Genomic DNA, 14540 nt, shown 5'->3' on the forward strand with positions numbered 1-14540 from the left:
ACTAACCTATTGACGAGACGCCGAAGAGCCAGTTGCTGTTTTCTGCTGTTTTTGGTTTCAGAAATTCTACAAAGGAAATATTCTCGGAATTGGACGAAATCAACGCCCAGGGGCTTATTTTTCCATGATGCTTCCAGAAGACCGGAGGAGATACGAAGTGGGGCCACGAGGCGACGCCACACTAGGGCGGCGCGACCAGGCTTGGGCCCGCGCGGCCCTAGCGTGTGGGTCCCTCGTGACGCCCCTTGACCTGCCCTTCCGCCTACTTAAAGCCTTCGTCGCGAAACCCCCAGTAGCGAGAGCCACAATACGGAAAACCTTCTCGAGACGCCGCCGCCGCCAATCCCATCTCGGGGGATTCAGGAGATCGCCTCCGGCACCCTGCCGGAGAGGGGAATCATCTCCCGGAGGTCTCTTCATCGCCATGATCGCCTCCGGATCGATGTGTAAGTAGTCCACCCCTGGACTATGGGTCCATAGCGAGTAGCTAGATGGTTGTCTTCTCCTCATTGTGCTATCATGTTAGATCTTGTGAGCTGCCTATCATGATCAAGATCATCTATTTGTAATCCTACATGTTGTGTTTGTTAGGATCCGATGAATATTGAATACTATGTCAAGTTGATTATCAATCTATCATATATGTTATTTATGTTCTTGCATGCTCTCCGTTGCTAGTAGAGGCTCAGCCAAGTTGATACTTGTGACTCCAAGAGGGAGTATTTATGCTCGATAGTGGGTTCATGCCTCCATTAAATGCAGGACAATGACGGAAAGTTCTAAGGTTGTGGATGTGCTTGTTGCCACTAGGGATAAAACATCGATGCTTTGTCTAAGGATATTTGTGTTGATTACATTACGCACCATACTTAATGCAATTGTCTGTTGTTTGCAACTTAATACTGAAGGGGTTCGAATGAGAACCTGAAGGTGGACTTTTTAGGCATAGATGCATGGTGGATAGCGGTCTATGTACTTTGTCGTAATGCCCTGATTAAATCTCATAGTACTCATCATGATATATGTATGTGCATTGTTATGCCTTCTTTATTTGTCAATTGCCCAGCTGTAATTTGTTCACTCAACATCTGTTTATCTTATGGGAGAGACACCACTAGTGAACTGTGGACCCCGGTCCAATTCTTTACATCTGAAATACAATCTATCGCAATTGTTCTTTATTGTTCTTCGCAAACAATCATCATCATCCACACTATACATCTAATCCTTTGTTTACGAGCAAGTCGGTGAGATTGACAACCTCGTCTGTTACATTGGGGCAAAGTACTTTGATTGTGTTGTGCGAGCTCCACGTTGGCGCCGGAATCCACGGTGTTGCGCCGCACTACACTCCGCCACCAACAACCTTCACGTGCTTCTTGACTCCTACTGGTTTGATAACCTTGGTTTCTTACTGAGGGAAACTTACTGCTGTGCGCATCACACCTTCCTCTTGGGGTTCCCAACGGACGTGTCAACTACACGCTAGCAGGGGCCTCCAACCTCTCAGCCGCAAACGCCCCCTTCTTCTGAAGTAAGAACTTGGAGAATCCGGGATGATATTTTCGGTATACTTTTGAACCGTAAACTAACTTGCTTTTTCTCAGGTACAGGAGCGCTTCCCTCGCATCGCTGCCGAGGTTCCGGAATCTTTCGAGCCCTCGCGCTCGCTTTCGGACGACGAGGACCCTGACCCCTTTGTTGTTGCGAACAAGCACAACATGGGTCGGACGCACACCCCGCGCCCCGGTAACTCCTCTGTCCCAAACATGGGCCATGCTTCCGACACTGACGATGATGTTGTCATCCTCAAGTTATTTCATCCGCTTCCTTTGACTTATGATCTTTCTTTGTGAGGCCAGATACAGCTGACCGGAACCCTCAGGTCCACGAGCACGTGACTCCCCTTGCCGCTGAGTTGGGTCCTGAGTTCGAAAGAGCTATGGCCCCAAAATCTCGGAAGGACAAGGCCCCGACTTCGGATGCCGGCACCAGCGAGCCTCCCAGAGTTCGCAAGACTCCGGCTTCAGATGCCGGTTCGAGCGAGGCTCCCCCCACCAAGCGTCAGAAGAAGGGGGCGCTGGGCCTCCTGGAAGGAAGTGCAAGCGCGACCTCCCGGTTTCCTCTGGGTAAGGCTCAACACTACATCTTTCCGGTTTGAACCTTCGTATTTGCCATTCCTTGTGGCTAACCCTTTAAGCTTCCTCTTTTTTCAGGGCACCCCTGGTTCTTATCAGGAGCGCACCCAGCATGAGGCCGGAGACTCCCGAGGATGCGACAAGGGCCTCTGCTCCTCCTCAACCAAGTCCGGCACGTTCTGATGCCGGCAAAGCTCCATCCTCCCCTCGGGGAGGGAAAAAAAGTTTGGGGTGCGCGGCCCCTAAATCGACAAATTCCCGCGCGGAGGAGGATTTCATCTCCCCTCCTGACTATGAAGACACCGGCGCCAGCAACATGGGCGCCGACTCCGAAGATGCCGGGCGGTCGGAACCTCTGGTTCCGCCCGTCCCTGAAAAGAAGAAGAAGAAGGCAACCGCCACTTCCCCCTCCAAGACAACACAGTCCACCTCCTCGCCGGTCAAGGACGCTTCTGCGCCGCCGCCGGCGCCTACAGCCAAACCAGCTCCTGCTCCCCGCCAGAGCCCGTCGGAAAGCGCCATAGTGACCGCTGAGCAGCTTACCGCCGCGGTCAAGGCAGCGACGGCGCCCGCCTCCGGCTCCCGGGCTCAACCTCTCGTCCTTCACACCCGGCGCGCCGCCGTGGCTGCCGGCGAGAAGGTTTCCTCGTAGCTTGGCAGCGTGGTTGAGCTGAACCGCGGCAGCGCCAACCTGGGTGCGCTGCAGCACCTTGTGGACCGGTGGAACCTCGCCGATCTTTCCGACGCCACTCTTGGCGTTGGCAAGGATGGCAAGGAGAAGCTCGAGCCGCGCGGCCGCCGCAGCACCGTGCAGCATTTCGGCCGGCTCAAGCAGACCGTAAAGGAGTTCGACAACGCTTGGCACGATGCCAACAACAACGTGCTGGTAAGAGATTTTACCGAAACTTGAATCTTTTTCTCATACCGAAACCATTTTAACTTCGGAACCTGTAGATATATCCTCAGTCCCCGAGTTTCGGGTTAAGTACGCAGTACTTAGCGCGAAACTTTCTTAAGAAACCGGCATACCTAGTCCCCGAGTTTCGGGTTAAGCACACAATACTTAGCGCGAAACTGCAAAAAACCGGCATAGCTAGTCCCCGAGTTTCGGGTTAAGCACAAAGTACTTAGCGCGAAACTGCAAAAAACCGGCATAGCTAGTCCCCGAGTTTCGGGTTAAGCACAAAGTACTTAGCGCGAAACTGCAAAAAACCCACCATAGCTAGTCCCCGAGTTTCGGGTTAAGCACAAAGTACTTAGCGCGAAACTACAAAAAACAGGCATAGCTAGTCCCCGAGTTTCGGGTTAAGCACAAAGTACTTAGCGCAAAACTGCGAAAACCGGCATAGCTTATGGTACCTTTTTCTCTTTAGAGCGTGTTGGATTCCCGGAAGCAAGTCTTCGAGGAGCTGCTGTGGGAGCACCAGAGCCTGAACGAGGCCTTTGCCGCCCTCAAACTCGACCACAGCAAGTGCCAAGGTTTGTGCACCGGCTTCTTTTGTACTATCCTGTTTCTTGATGAATGATACTGACATATTTTATTCACGCAGCGCCCTTCCGGAAACCTCCTTCGAAGACCTCTCCGGCCAAGTCGCCGCGCTCAAGAGTAAGTTATCTTTGCCGGTTTGTCTTTCCTTTGTCTAAGCCTACCGGCTTCTTGTACTAAGCTTTTTCATTCTGGAACCCAGCTGAGAAGGAGGAGCTAACCCTCCGCCACAGCCGCGAGTTAGAAGCCCAGCGTAGCGAAGTTGCTAAACTTAAGGATGAGATGATCCAGGTTGGGCTTCAGCACGCAAGGGCGCTGAAGGAGGCCATCGCTGCTGGTGATGCGAAGGGGAAGGAGGCCCGGAAGGAGTTCGCGGACGCTGAGAGGCAGCTGCGGGCTGAGCTGGTGGAGGAAACTAAGCTGCTTGAGGCGGCACAAAGCCGGAATGCTGATCTTCTGTCGGATCAAGCCGGGTTTGACCAAATGGTTATTGATACCGATGCCCAAGCGCTCAGTAAGTGCTTCTTCCCCATGCTTGCCAGTTTGCATTTTCTAGCGGTGATTCTTATGCCGTTCTCTTTTTTCTTTTCTTCCAGAGTTCTTCCCAGACTCCCAAGCGCACGTGCATGCAAAGGTCACCAAGCTGCGGGCTGAGAATGCCGTCTCCAACCTCGAGGCTCCCTGGAACGCCTATGACCATCTTGTTGCGCTGCATGCTAGGATCACGCATATGAGGGTCGTTGACCGACATCTTAACGAGCTGCCGGAAGTCGCCCTCCAGATCTTCAAGTTCCTGTGGCCTGGGGAGCCCGTGCCGGACAACCTCACCCTCCTCTCTCAGCGGCTTAAGGATGCCAGCAGAAGGTTCAGCGAGTGGCGGCACTCCTCAGCGCGTGCCGGAACTGACGCAGCACTTCGTGTTGCTTGCTCATGGTACGAAGAGCTTGATCTAGACGCCCTGCACAGCCTTTGCGGGAATGCTCCTACCGACATGGTCCCTGAAAAGACCGCCAAGGCCCGCGATCGCGCCTACCGGGTTGCTCAGTATGCCTCCACCAGCACCTTCATCCCTCCCCCCGCTGATATCGAAGACGAATTCACTGATGAGGAGGAGGAAGAAGAAGCCGGAGAGGACGAGACTGAAGCCGAGGCGGAGGTCCCTGAGGAACCGGCAGCTGGCAGCTCAAAGCAAGTCCCAGAAGTCCCTGTTGCTCCTGAAGCTACCCCTGAACCTGCCTCTCAAGCACAAGCCCCAGAAGATTCATCTCCTCTGTACCGTACCCCGTGATCCTGTCTTACGAAAAACAATGTCATCAAATTTCCCCCGGTATGCCGGGGTGGAAAATGTATGCTACTTAAGCTCCTTTTGGTTGTGTAAGACTAAGTAGTTGTTAGGTTTGCATGCTAAACTCTTTAAGCATATATGCATTCCGGTATCTTGTGTGGCTTAAATCTTGCCTGTTTATTTCGTTTCGCTTTGTTCCTGCACGGTGAAGATTTCGGATTCGTTCCCGAATTCAGTCCAATGCACGCTTGGTTCTTTTGCTTTGGCTCTGTCTACCTCTTTTGGATGCTTGATGTATGAGATTCAAAGTTCTTTTGCCAAGCAAGCATTTTCTTGAACTTAGAAAAAAATTGAAATTTTTCACAAAAACCGGTATAACCGGGGTTAGTCAAATTTTCTCCCGGATTGTTTGATTTCAGTTTCTTTTTCCTTTTTCACGTGCTTAGAGCCTTCCGGTTTATCTTGCTTGCCATGAAGCCGGGTTGCGGACAACAGCTAAGTCGAAGACTCCTTTAGATTTAGCACGTTACTAAACCGGAAAGGAAAGTTTTCAACAATCAAACCGGTATACGGGAAAAAATAAACACATTGCATGCAAGTTTGGTAGAGGCAGTCCCCGAGATACATTCGAGGTGCCAACATCTTTATTCATAGTAAATAAGGTACAAAAAGGAACTCCTTACATCACATCTTCAGGAATAGAAAGGGCGAAACAAAGCTATGTTCCATGGACGCTTAGTTTCCTCTCCCGACCTGTCATTCTTTCCTTTCTTCGATTCCTGTGCGTCAATTAGATAGTATGCATCATTGTGTAAAGCCTTGCTTACAATGAAAGACCCTTCCCACGGAGGTGAGAGTTTGTGTCGTCCCTCAGTGCGCTGCACTAGACTTAGCACCAGATCTCCTTCCTAAAATACCCTCGGGTTTACCTTCCGGCTAGCAGCAAATATGATAAAACCTATTGTGCAACGTTTGCATGCTAAACAACTCAAAGAGTCATCTGCATATATAATTCATGAAATGGATAGCGTCGGAGCAAGAAAAGAACAGATTGGTTTAGTCATTTGCATGCATGTGAAAGACTGCAAAATATCGCTTAAAAATAAACGTGCATAGGTGATATGACCATTTATTAAGGAACATAGTTGGCTATAAATCAAAGTAAGAAAACATAAATAATATTACAAATCTGAGGAGGTAAGGAAAAGAAAACATATTCAGTGGATACATTACAAACACGGTTGATTTGCCCTTTGAATTGACTTATCTAGCTTGAAAAAATCCTTCTATTTACTATGAATAGCGGCCTACGGCTTGTCAGCTAGTCCAACTAAATTGGACATGAATTGCCAAATTTGTTTTGCAAACTTTTACAAATTTGATGTATCTGTTGTGATCTCCGTGATGGAACAGCAAATACATCTATCAGCTATAGAACCTGCACACGAAGAAAAATAGCATGTTTTAAAATACTATTTACATAAGTAGCTCAACATTCGATGACATCAATTGTGATTTGAGAATGTGTACTTTTACATGTGGATTTTTTTATCAAAGACATGAGCATATGTACCTTTTGCCAAAATAAATCATGCCTTACATCACCTCACATAGGAATATAAGGTTATGCTAGACCTTAATAAGACGGAATTGTAGCTTGGAAAAATACACCATATTGCACTTGCATTGTTTATTTGATCTACTCGTTGGAACTGAGTATTTTTTATAAAATGGCAATTCTACATTCTTGAGATAAAGGTTTGGAATCTGAGCACCAACATCCTTCTATTGCCACCTCATCATTTTAATAAATTTCCCTTCACAATCTGCAGAATTGGAAAATGAAGATACAGCCTCACATGATCAGTAAATACAGAACTTAGACTTGATATTATAGTTCTGGATGAAGATTGTGAAGCACACACATGTATGGACATCAGGCCAACAATCTATATGTTGCCCAAATATAAATGTGCAAAATTGAATCACACGAATAGTATTGGCAAGAGCAAAGCCATACCTTGGAAGAACAACCTGCATTGCAATGCACATAAAGTGAAAACAATGGAGTATGAAGGTACTGATTTCCCTTCAATAGCTCCACCGCAAATTAAAATACAATATTGCCGTGTTATGCTCTCTCCCTGTCTAATCTGCAAGAGGAAAAGGGTAGATGCTGAAATATTGTAGGAATAGGTATCCCGACATTCCTCTTAATCACCACATATCTCATAAGTACATATAGAAGCATGCATTATATATTTGTATTACTAAGAGAGGGATGCACCAGCAAGAAATGTATGTGTATGTATTTTCGAACATGTCAGCTTATCGTGTGAGCACCTTCTTAGTTTCCCTAGTGTTATCAGACTTTTGCACTATATCGGATTTCATGTTGTACTACTACTCCATGTCTTTTTGGATAACCTGCAACATTTCATTATGTAAGGTTTTAAACCAAAAACTTATTGTACTTACTGTGTACCTATAATTCGCAGTCCAAATGTAGAAAAAAGACTGTAGAAGACATCAATTTTATTTCTGGTGCTAGCTCGATTACTGAAAACAGAGGGAACGATTTTCTGCAACTAAACTGAACCTTGGTTTTTATATATGCATGAAAGTTTCAATGAATCATGTCAGGGCATTTATGTATACAACAATGAAACCTCCAACTGCATGATACTGCGGCGGTAGATCTAGACTAACCTGGTACAGCGAGGGGATTGAAACGGGTCGCGGCGACAGCGAGACAGCGAGGGCCCCAAAATCTGAGATCCGTCCTCCTTATTTAGCTCACGCAGTATCATCATGCAGTTAGTGTGTACCACCGGGGCTGCAAAATCCTACCTTGTGCGTTGGCTATCTAACAGCAAATCCTAGCGGATCAAAACTAAATACATGGTCATGGGAAATATGTTGAGAAGAGGGAGGGGACGACTCACTGTTGGTGGTTGAGATTTCAATCAGAGGAGTATCTCGGTCATCCAGAGTTCATGGCCATGGGTAATGTTGAGAAGAGGAGGGGACGACTCACTGTTGGCGGTTGAGATTTCGATCAGGGGATTATCTCGGCCATCCAGTTGCGGATGAGAGCAAGGGCAATAATATAGCCGGCTGCTAGCTATATAACTCATACCATGTCACTTATAGCCAGCAAAACTGAAAACACTAGTACAATAAGCTAGCTACTAGTTAGCTTTGTTGAATATTTAACTATGTAAATTTGTACTGGTTTGCTTTACATGCATGACTCACAGGACACACATTCAATGCATATAGCTGGCTTAGCACCTTGCCATCGGCTGCATGCAGGCTGTTGCGGTATTGTTTCTTGCGCCAGCCCCGGCGACAGATCAAGCGCCCGCTCTTGTCTCTCTCTTCCTTTCTCTTGCCTCCACCTAGGATTTAGCTGACATGGATTTGCTTGTAGTCTGCTGACTAAGCTCTATTGTACTTGCTCTGAGAAGATGGAAAGGGAGGAGCACCATTGTTTAAGGGAGACATGAGAGTATGAGACAGAGAGCAGTTCCTATATAGCAGCATAGCACCCGTTGGTTACCCTTGAGTGGAGAAGATGAACAGACCAAAGAGTGAATCCATCAATGATTTTCATCCGTTCCATGAAGCGGAGGGTGATTAATGGAGGATACGAAATGAAAAGGTGTCGTGGAGTCAGAGTGTATGAAGAAGACGAAGGAAAAGAAGAAAAAAATGATGAAGTGTTACATGCAGTAAGTTTGATGGCTGCATGTTAAGATAAAAGGTAGTGATTTTAGTTGCAAAGAAATTCTAAAAATAAACGATGATGTGACATAGCTGCATGTTGAGAGAAATATGGTAGTGGGGATGAACTTCTTAGTTATATAGGATTAAAGAGTCAGTATATTGCTCTGCACTTTGACTTACAATCCTGAAGATAATAATCTGAAACCTCGATAGCCGTGGCAAAGCACAGGCATTCCACTAGTCTTAGGTAAAACTGGTATATCAATGACTAATGATCCTTTGTATCTTATATCTTCAACTATCATCGCTCCTTTGTATCACTTAGAGGCCAGGTTTCAAATTAATACGCCTGAAGCTCAGCTAAACCTTCCTGGACATGTAACAGGGTCTCAGGGCTCATCTACTGCTGTTGGATGGGCAGTGCTAGAGGAAGGAGCGGTCAAAGCAAATGTTGATGCAGGCTAGGACAGCATATCAAAGAGGGCAGGTATCGGGGTCATTATTCGTGATCATCTAGGCCGCCCGGTGATCTCCACTTGGAAGCCAATCTAGTTCTATGCTAGTGCAGAAGAAGAGGAGATGCTTGCTTGTTTGGAGGGCTTAAAGCAACTGACTGAACTGAGACGTTGGTCGGTGGTCTTGGAATCCGACTGTCCCCAAGCAGTGCAAACGATGGCGACTCAAGAACTAGAGGGATCTAGTAGCTGGACTCCCGGAAATTGCTAAAATGTACCAAAATATCAAGGTCTCGAAAGTGGAACGTGTGTGTTTTGGCGTAGTTAGGCAAATCAAGATCTAATGGGTTTTTACGTGATCAAATCAAGATCTAATGGCTTTTTACGTGATGCAGCCCCAACCTGTGTGTTGGCACTGCTCACAAACGATTGTAAAACATTTTTGCCTAATTAATAAAGCTCACGTTTCCTGCCAAAGAAAGGACCAATGATCCAAGTTTCTTAATGCGAATGATTAAACTCCGTTCAAAAAAATCTGATATATCTGTATAGATATGAATCATGTCAAATATAATGGTGTCCACGCACCAATTTTTTAGTATCTTGTCCATGTACTACGTATGAGGTGGCCGGGGCCTAAGAAGTCACGTGGGTGTACTAAATATATTTCTCTCTATATATAGCTTGGCACCAAACTATGTTGACGGAAGACCAAACAATCATGCAAGGAATTTGAACCATAAATTCATAATGGGTCTACATGCACATGAACACCCTATATAAATCCACCAAACATCTCCATCCCTGGACCTACACAACTTACATACAAAAACTCGTATCCATCCAAATAAGTTGGATCACAATGGCAACTCAAAGGATTTTCCTCATCACTTTGATGCTGGTGGCCCTAATAGCCATGCCGGTGGTGGCACGGCCAGCATCGAGAAAACAAGAGGTGAATGCATATGATGTCAAGGGGGCACCAGAGGCCCTCCATGCTGAAGAGGGAAAAGAGGCTGCTGGCCCTTCATCGGAAAAGGTTAGCACTTCCAAGTATTCCGATGCCATCATTTCCGAAGCTGCGTCCAAGGCCCACATGGCGGCAGCCGAAAAGGACATGAAAGAGGCCCAAGTTGCCAACTCGCCCGAAGAGGCCGCCGTTGCCAAGAAGGCTGCTGCTAAGAACATAGTCGCTGCAATGGTGAATACCTTCCGGGGTGCCGCAGCTGTTGAACCTACTGTTGGCGATGCCATGGAGCAAAAGGAGGCTGGCGCTATATCCGCCGCGGGGGCCAAGGCAAATGATGTCAGCGATGCACCTACGGGAGATGTGGCTTCCAAGTATTCTGACGCCATTATTTATGATGCTACCTCCAAGGCCCGTATAGCCGCAGCCGAAAAGAACATGAAAGAGGCCCAAGTTGCTGACTCGCCCGAAGAGGCTGCCGTTGCTAAGAATGCTGCTTCTAAGAACATAGTAGCTGCAATGGTGGATGCCTTTCGAGGTGCCGCAGCTGTTGCACCTACTGATGCAGATGCCACAGAGGGAAAGGAGGCTAGCACCATTTCAGCCGCGGGAGCCGAGGAAAAAGATGCCAGCGATTCACATACGAAAGATGTGGCTTCCAAGTATTCTGACGCCATTATTTCTAATGCCGTGTCCAAGGCCCACATACGCGCGGCCGAAAAGGACATGAAGGAGGCCCAAGTTGCAAGCTCACCTGAAGAGGCTTCCGTTGCTAAGAAGGCTGCTGCTAAGAACATAGTCGCTGCGATGGTGTATGCCGCACAAGGTGCCGCAGCCGTTGCACCTAGCGTTGCAGATGCCACCACGAAAGATGGTGTTGGCTACAAAGCCTGAGTGGTCCATCCCCCATCCTCCGCAGCTCGGACTAACTTCCAATCATATATGCTCTATATGATCAGTTTTCAGATTGGCATTCTAAAATTGTTTGTCTTCAGCGGGTTATATCTTAGAAATTTCTCTATAGAGCACAATGATAATTATGATGCCCTTGCTTTGGTGAGGGCCACCTTCCTAGTTTCATTAATATTAAGAATATGCGATATAAAAGCATATGGTTCTATAGTCAGCGTAAACATAATTCTAAATAAAAATCCACCTTCACGGGCATGCATTTCTCTTATGGTTACAATTTTATATCAGATTTTATACAATAATTTTTCTATCTCTAAATAGAAGACCCCCACTACCTGATTTTCAAAGCCTCTCGTGTCTCCACGTCATCTTCTAATGTCATGAGAAAGCTGTGCATATGCCATACAATCAGGACTGCTCGGTTCCTAAGAATACAATCAGATCTGATTACTACTTTCACAGAGAAAATCTAGCTGGTCATGTGCCTCAAGGGTGCTTCCAACCTTTCACAGCTACTTCACTTCTTCACTTCTGGACAATGGGGCCATCAAGAGCATGAAGTTGCCGCTACCGCGACATCCAGTGTCGTCCTCGTCTCCATCCGATTCATCGTCCATACCAGCAATAACACTTTTCCAGAGCCAATACTAGACTAAGAAGATTAACAAGAGAATTGTAGCATAAAGAAAACAGGGGTACGATTTGAGTGAAAAATTGTACCATACTGAAGAGCCGACATGACCTCTAGATCACTGAATGTTGCCATCGGGTTGGGGTTCTGCTCAACAAAGAATCATGCCATTTAGTTTCATAAAGGAGGTTCCTCCACTATCAATAGCGCATACAGGAACACAACAAAGGCAGACAAGCACTGGTGGAGCACTTACATTCGGGATGTCATCCATACCAACAAAATCGGGAGCACCTCCAGCTCCAGCCATACCACCCCCATTCCTGCAGGCTTACCACCACCTGAGAAACCACAACCCATTCCTCCATGCATACCACCCTCGATTCCTCTAGGGAAGCAGGGAAAGGCACCAGGCATGCCTGCCAGGAAGAAACCATTGGAATATGCAACTCCAGATGAGCGACTTGAGTGCTCCTTCCTCTTGGTTGTCTCGTAAGCAGCCTGTGAAAGTATCTGGATTTAGATCAAACTATGAACAACATCCTTCCCTCTGGCCTACCAAAGTTAGTCATGTATAGTTTTGTTTCCTTTCTTTTCTTTTTTCTCTTGTAGCTCTGCTACCACCTGTTTGCTCCCGTCTTCTCGACGGTTTTCTTCTAATATATAATGACGCATGCTTTGGCATGTGTTCGAGAAAAAAAAAACAATATGCCTGGATATCACATCTGAAAGTTAAGAAAAATTACATGATTGCTTCTTCACTATCCCCAACTCACAGGGCAGGGTAACTCAGCATACTTGTCAAGCATGAAAAACCTCAGAGCCCATGGCATCGCTTCATGGAGTCCATGATGAATGGGGCGTGTCGCCTTTCGTCACAACCCCATGGTTCACCATTGGTTTTTGACGCCAATCGACTCATGCAGAGCAATGTTTTCTTAGTGCAGTATACACCCCTAGCACGAGCCCATTCCACCACCCCAACGCGGTCATCACCTCAACATACAGCCTATGAAAGACCCCTGAGGCAAATCTGCACATAGACAATGACGCTATACCATAACATCATGGGCAACCCTTTAGTTTTGGAATCTCGAGGCACTTGTCTAAAGTTCTACTGCTATCTCACAGTTGTCGTTGCTTTAGACTGTGAAATTAGATAGTACGTTGTTGGAATCTTTAAAGTTTATAGCAAAAAGTAGAAATCTTACTAATTAAATGCCACTGCTACATAGGATCCCAAGGCAAAGAGCATTCAGGATTGAACTATTATATCAGGTAATAGTATTGCGGTTGGATCTATTAGTGGAGAACCATAATAAATTGCAAAGTATAATTCAAGATGTATCTTGGCAGTTATGTGTTAAAACTGTTTGTCTGATCCATAAGACAGGTGAACATGTATGTGTATAAGAGAGATAACCAACCAAAAAGTGCCGAACAATACAGGGATGCCAACCTCCTTTGAAACCGGTTTCAGACGTCAGCCAGATGGACACAAAAAATTCCACTAGACAAAAAAAATGTATGCTTGGGGTTCCATGTTTAAATTGTTTGCATGATCCATAAGACTGGTGAACATATGTATAACAAAGAAAACCAACCAAAAAGTGCCGAACAAAAGAGGGATAGCCACCATGTCGAAAGGTTAAAGAGGTGAGCCAAATAGAAAAATATATGTAACAGTTGGATTTAGCATTCGAAGAATGAGCTACTAGACATATATAATGAAGAGCATAGGAAAACCCTGCATGGTATTTCAGTCAAACGAGGACCAACTATTTAACAGTAGATGGTAATTCTTCTTGTACCATTAATAAGACAGCTCCTGATGTTGTTCAGGCATCAAACTGAACTATTATTGCTATGCACGTCTTACAGACAGGTGGATAACGATTTTTTATGCTGCCCAGACCTCAGGAAATCAGTTGTTGGGTAATCAAAACCTCACCATTTGCATATTTTGCATGTTTCACACAAATGACCAAGCATAACTACTAACTAGGTTTCAAAAGCTCAGATAATCCTTTATATCTTGTGTTTAAAGCTAAGAGGATCATAAATTTCTGCGAAACAAATGACAATGGCATAGCACACTTGACTTGGAATCAATGAAGTGAAATTAATGACAACTTAAACATGCAGCAAGCAATTTACTAGACTCATACCTAGCATGCTTGCAATTTCCATCGCAAACAAAAGTTTAAGAAGCCTGTGATGAAATCATACCATGCTTTTGTCTATGTTGGCAAGCTTGGCTTGGATGCCCTGGTACCATTCGCTGACTGCAAAACCTTTGCCTCCTATATAAATGAATTTCAGTTGTACAAATATGACCCTATATTTGTCAATTAAATGCTAAATTCACCCCTTAAAATGTGCACCAAAGTCAGATCTATTATATCAAGCTGGGATATCAACTATTTCAAAGAATGTAAGCCGATTAACTTCCAAATGTCCTGCTATGTTCCTCATGTGCTAAGCTGTGTTGTGTTAAACTGGATCTTGAAGGAGCTCATGTGCTGTTCAGATGTGTTGCAATCTTTCAGGCAATATATAATTTCAGGAAGCTTAATGTAAAAAATACACTGATAATGCAAAATTGAATATTGTTAGTTTAGCTCAAAGCCACAAAACTCTGCTAGAATTGTCCACAACTTAACATACAAAAGTAACAAAACTCTGCTAGAGTTGTCCACAACTTAACATACAGAACATATCTAATGCAGGAAATTGCATAACAGACAAGTCTCTGAATCAGTTAATTTACCATACCATTGGTGCTTATTGAAAATGGCAACCATGGCTGAAATCCAGAAGGCACCATACAGATTGAACTAGGTACTCATGACCATTCGATATACAGGTAATCAGATGTTACAACATTCCCGTAAAACTGAAATGATTCAGAACCTGGCGCTGTCAAAAACTCAAAAA

At 45.6% G+C, this 14540-nt stretch overlaps 1 long non-coding RNA gene across 1 annotated transcript; it reads right to left on the reverse strand.

Moving 5' to 3' along the window:
• Window positions 1-6355: 6355 nt before the first annotated feature.
• LOC124700991 lies at window positions 6356-7343 on the reverse strand. The gene is made up of 2 exons (XR_007001886.1): window positions 6930-7343; window positions 6356-6735 (listed from the first exon to the last, which is right to left on the reverse strand). It is a non-coding gene; the product is annotated as an uncharacterized LOC124700991 (long non-coding RNA).
• Between the last annotated feature and the right edge of the window lie 7197 nt (window positions 7344-14540).

This window comes from Lolium rigidum, chromosome 3, assembly GCF_022539505.1.
Source record: "Lolium rigidum isolate FL_2022 chromosome 3, APGP_CSIRO_Lrig_0.1, whole genome shotgun sequence".
NCBI lineage: Eukaryota > Viridiplantae > Streptophyta > Magnoliopsida > Poales > Poaceae > Lolium > Lolium rigidum.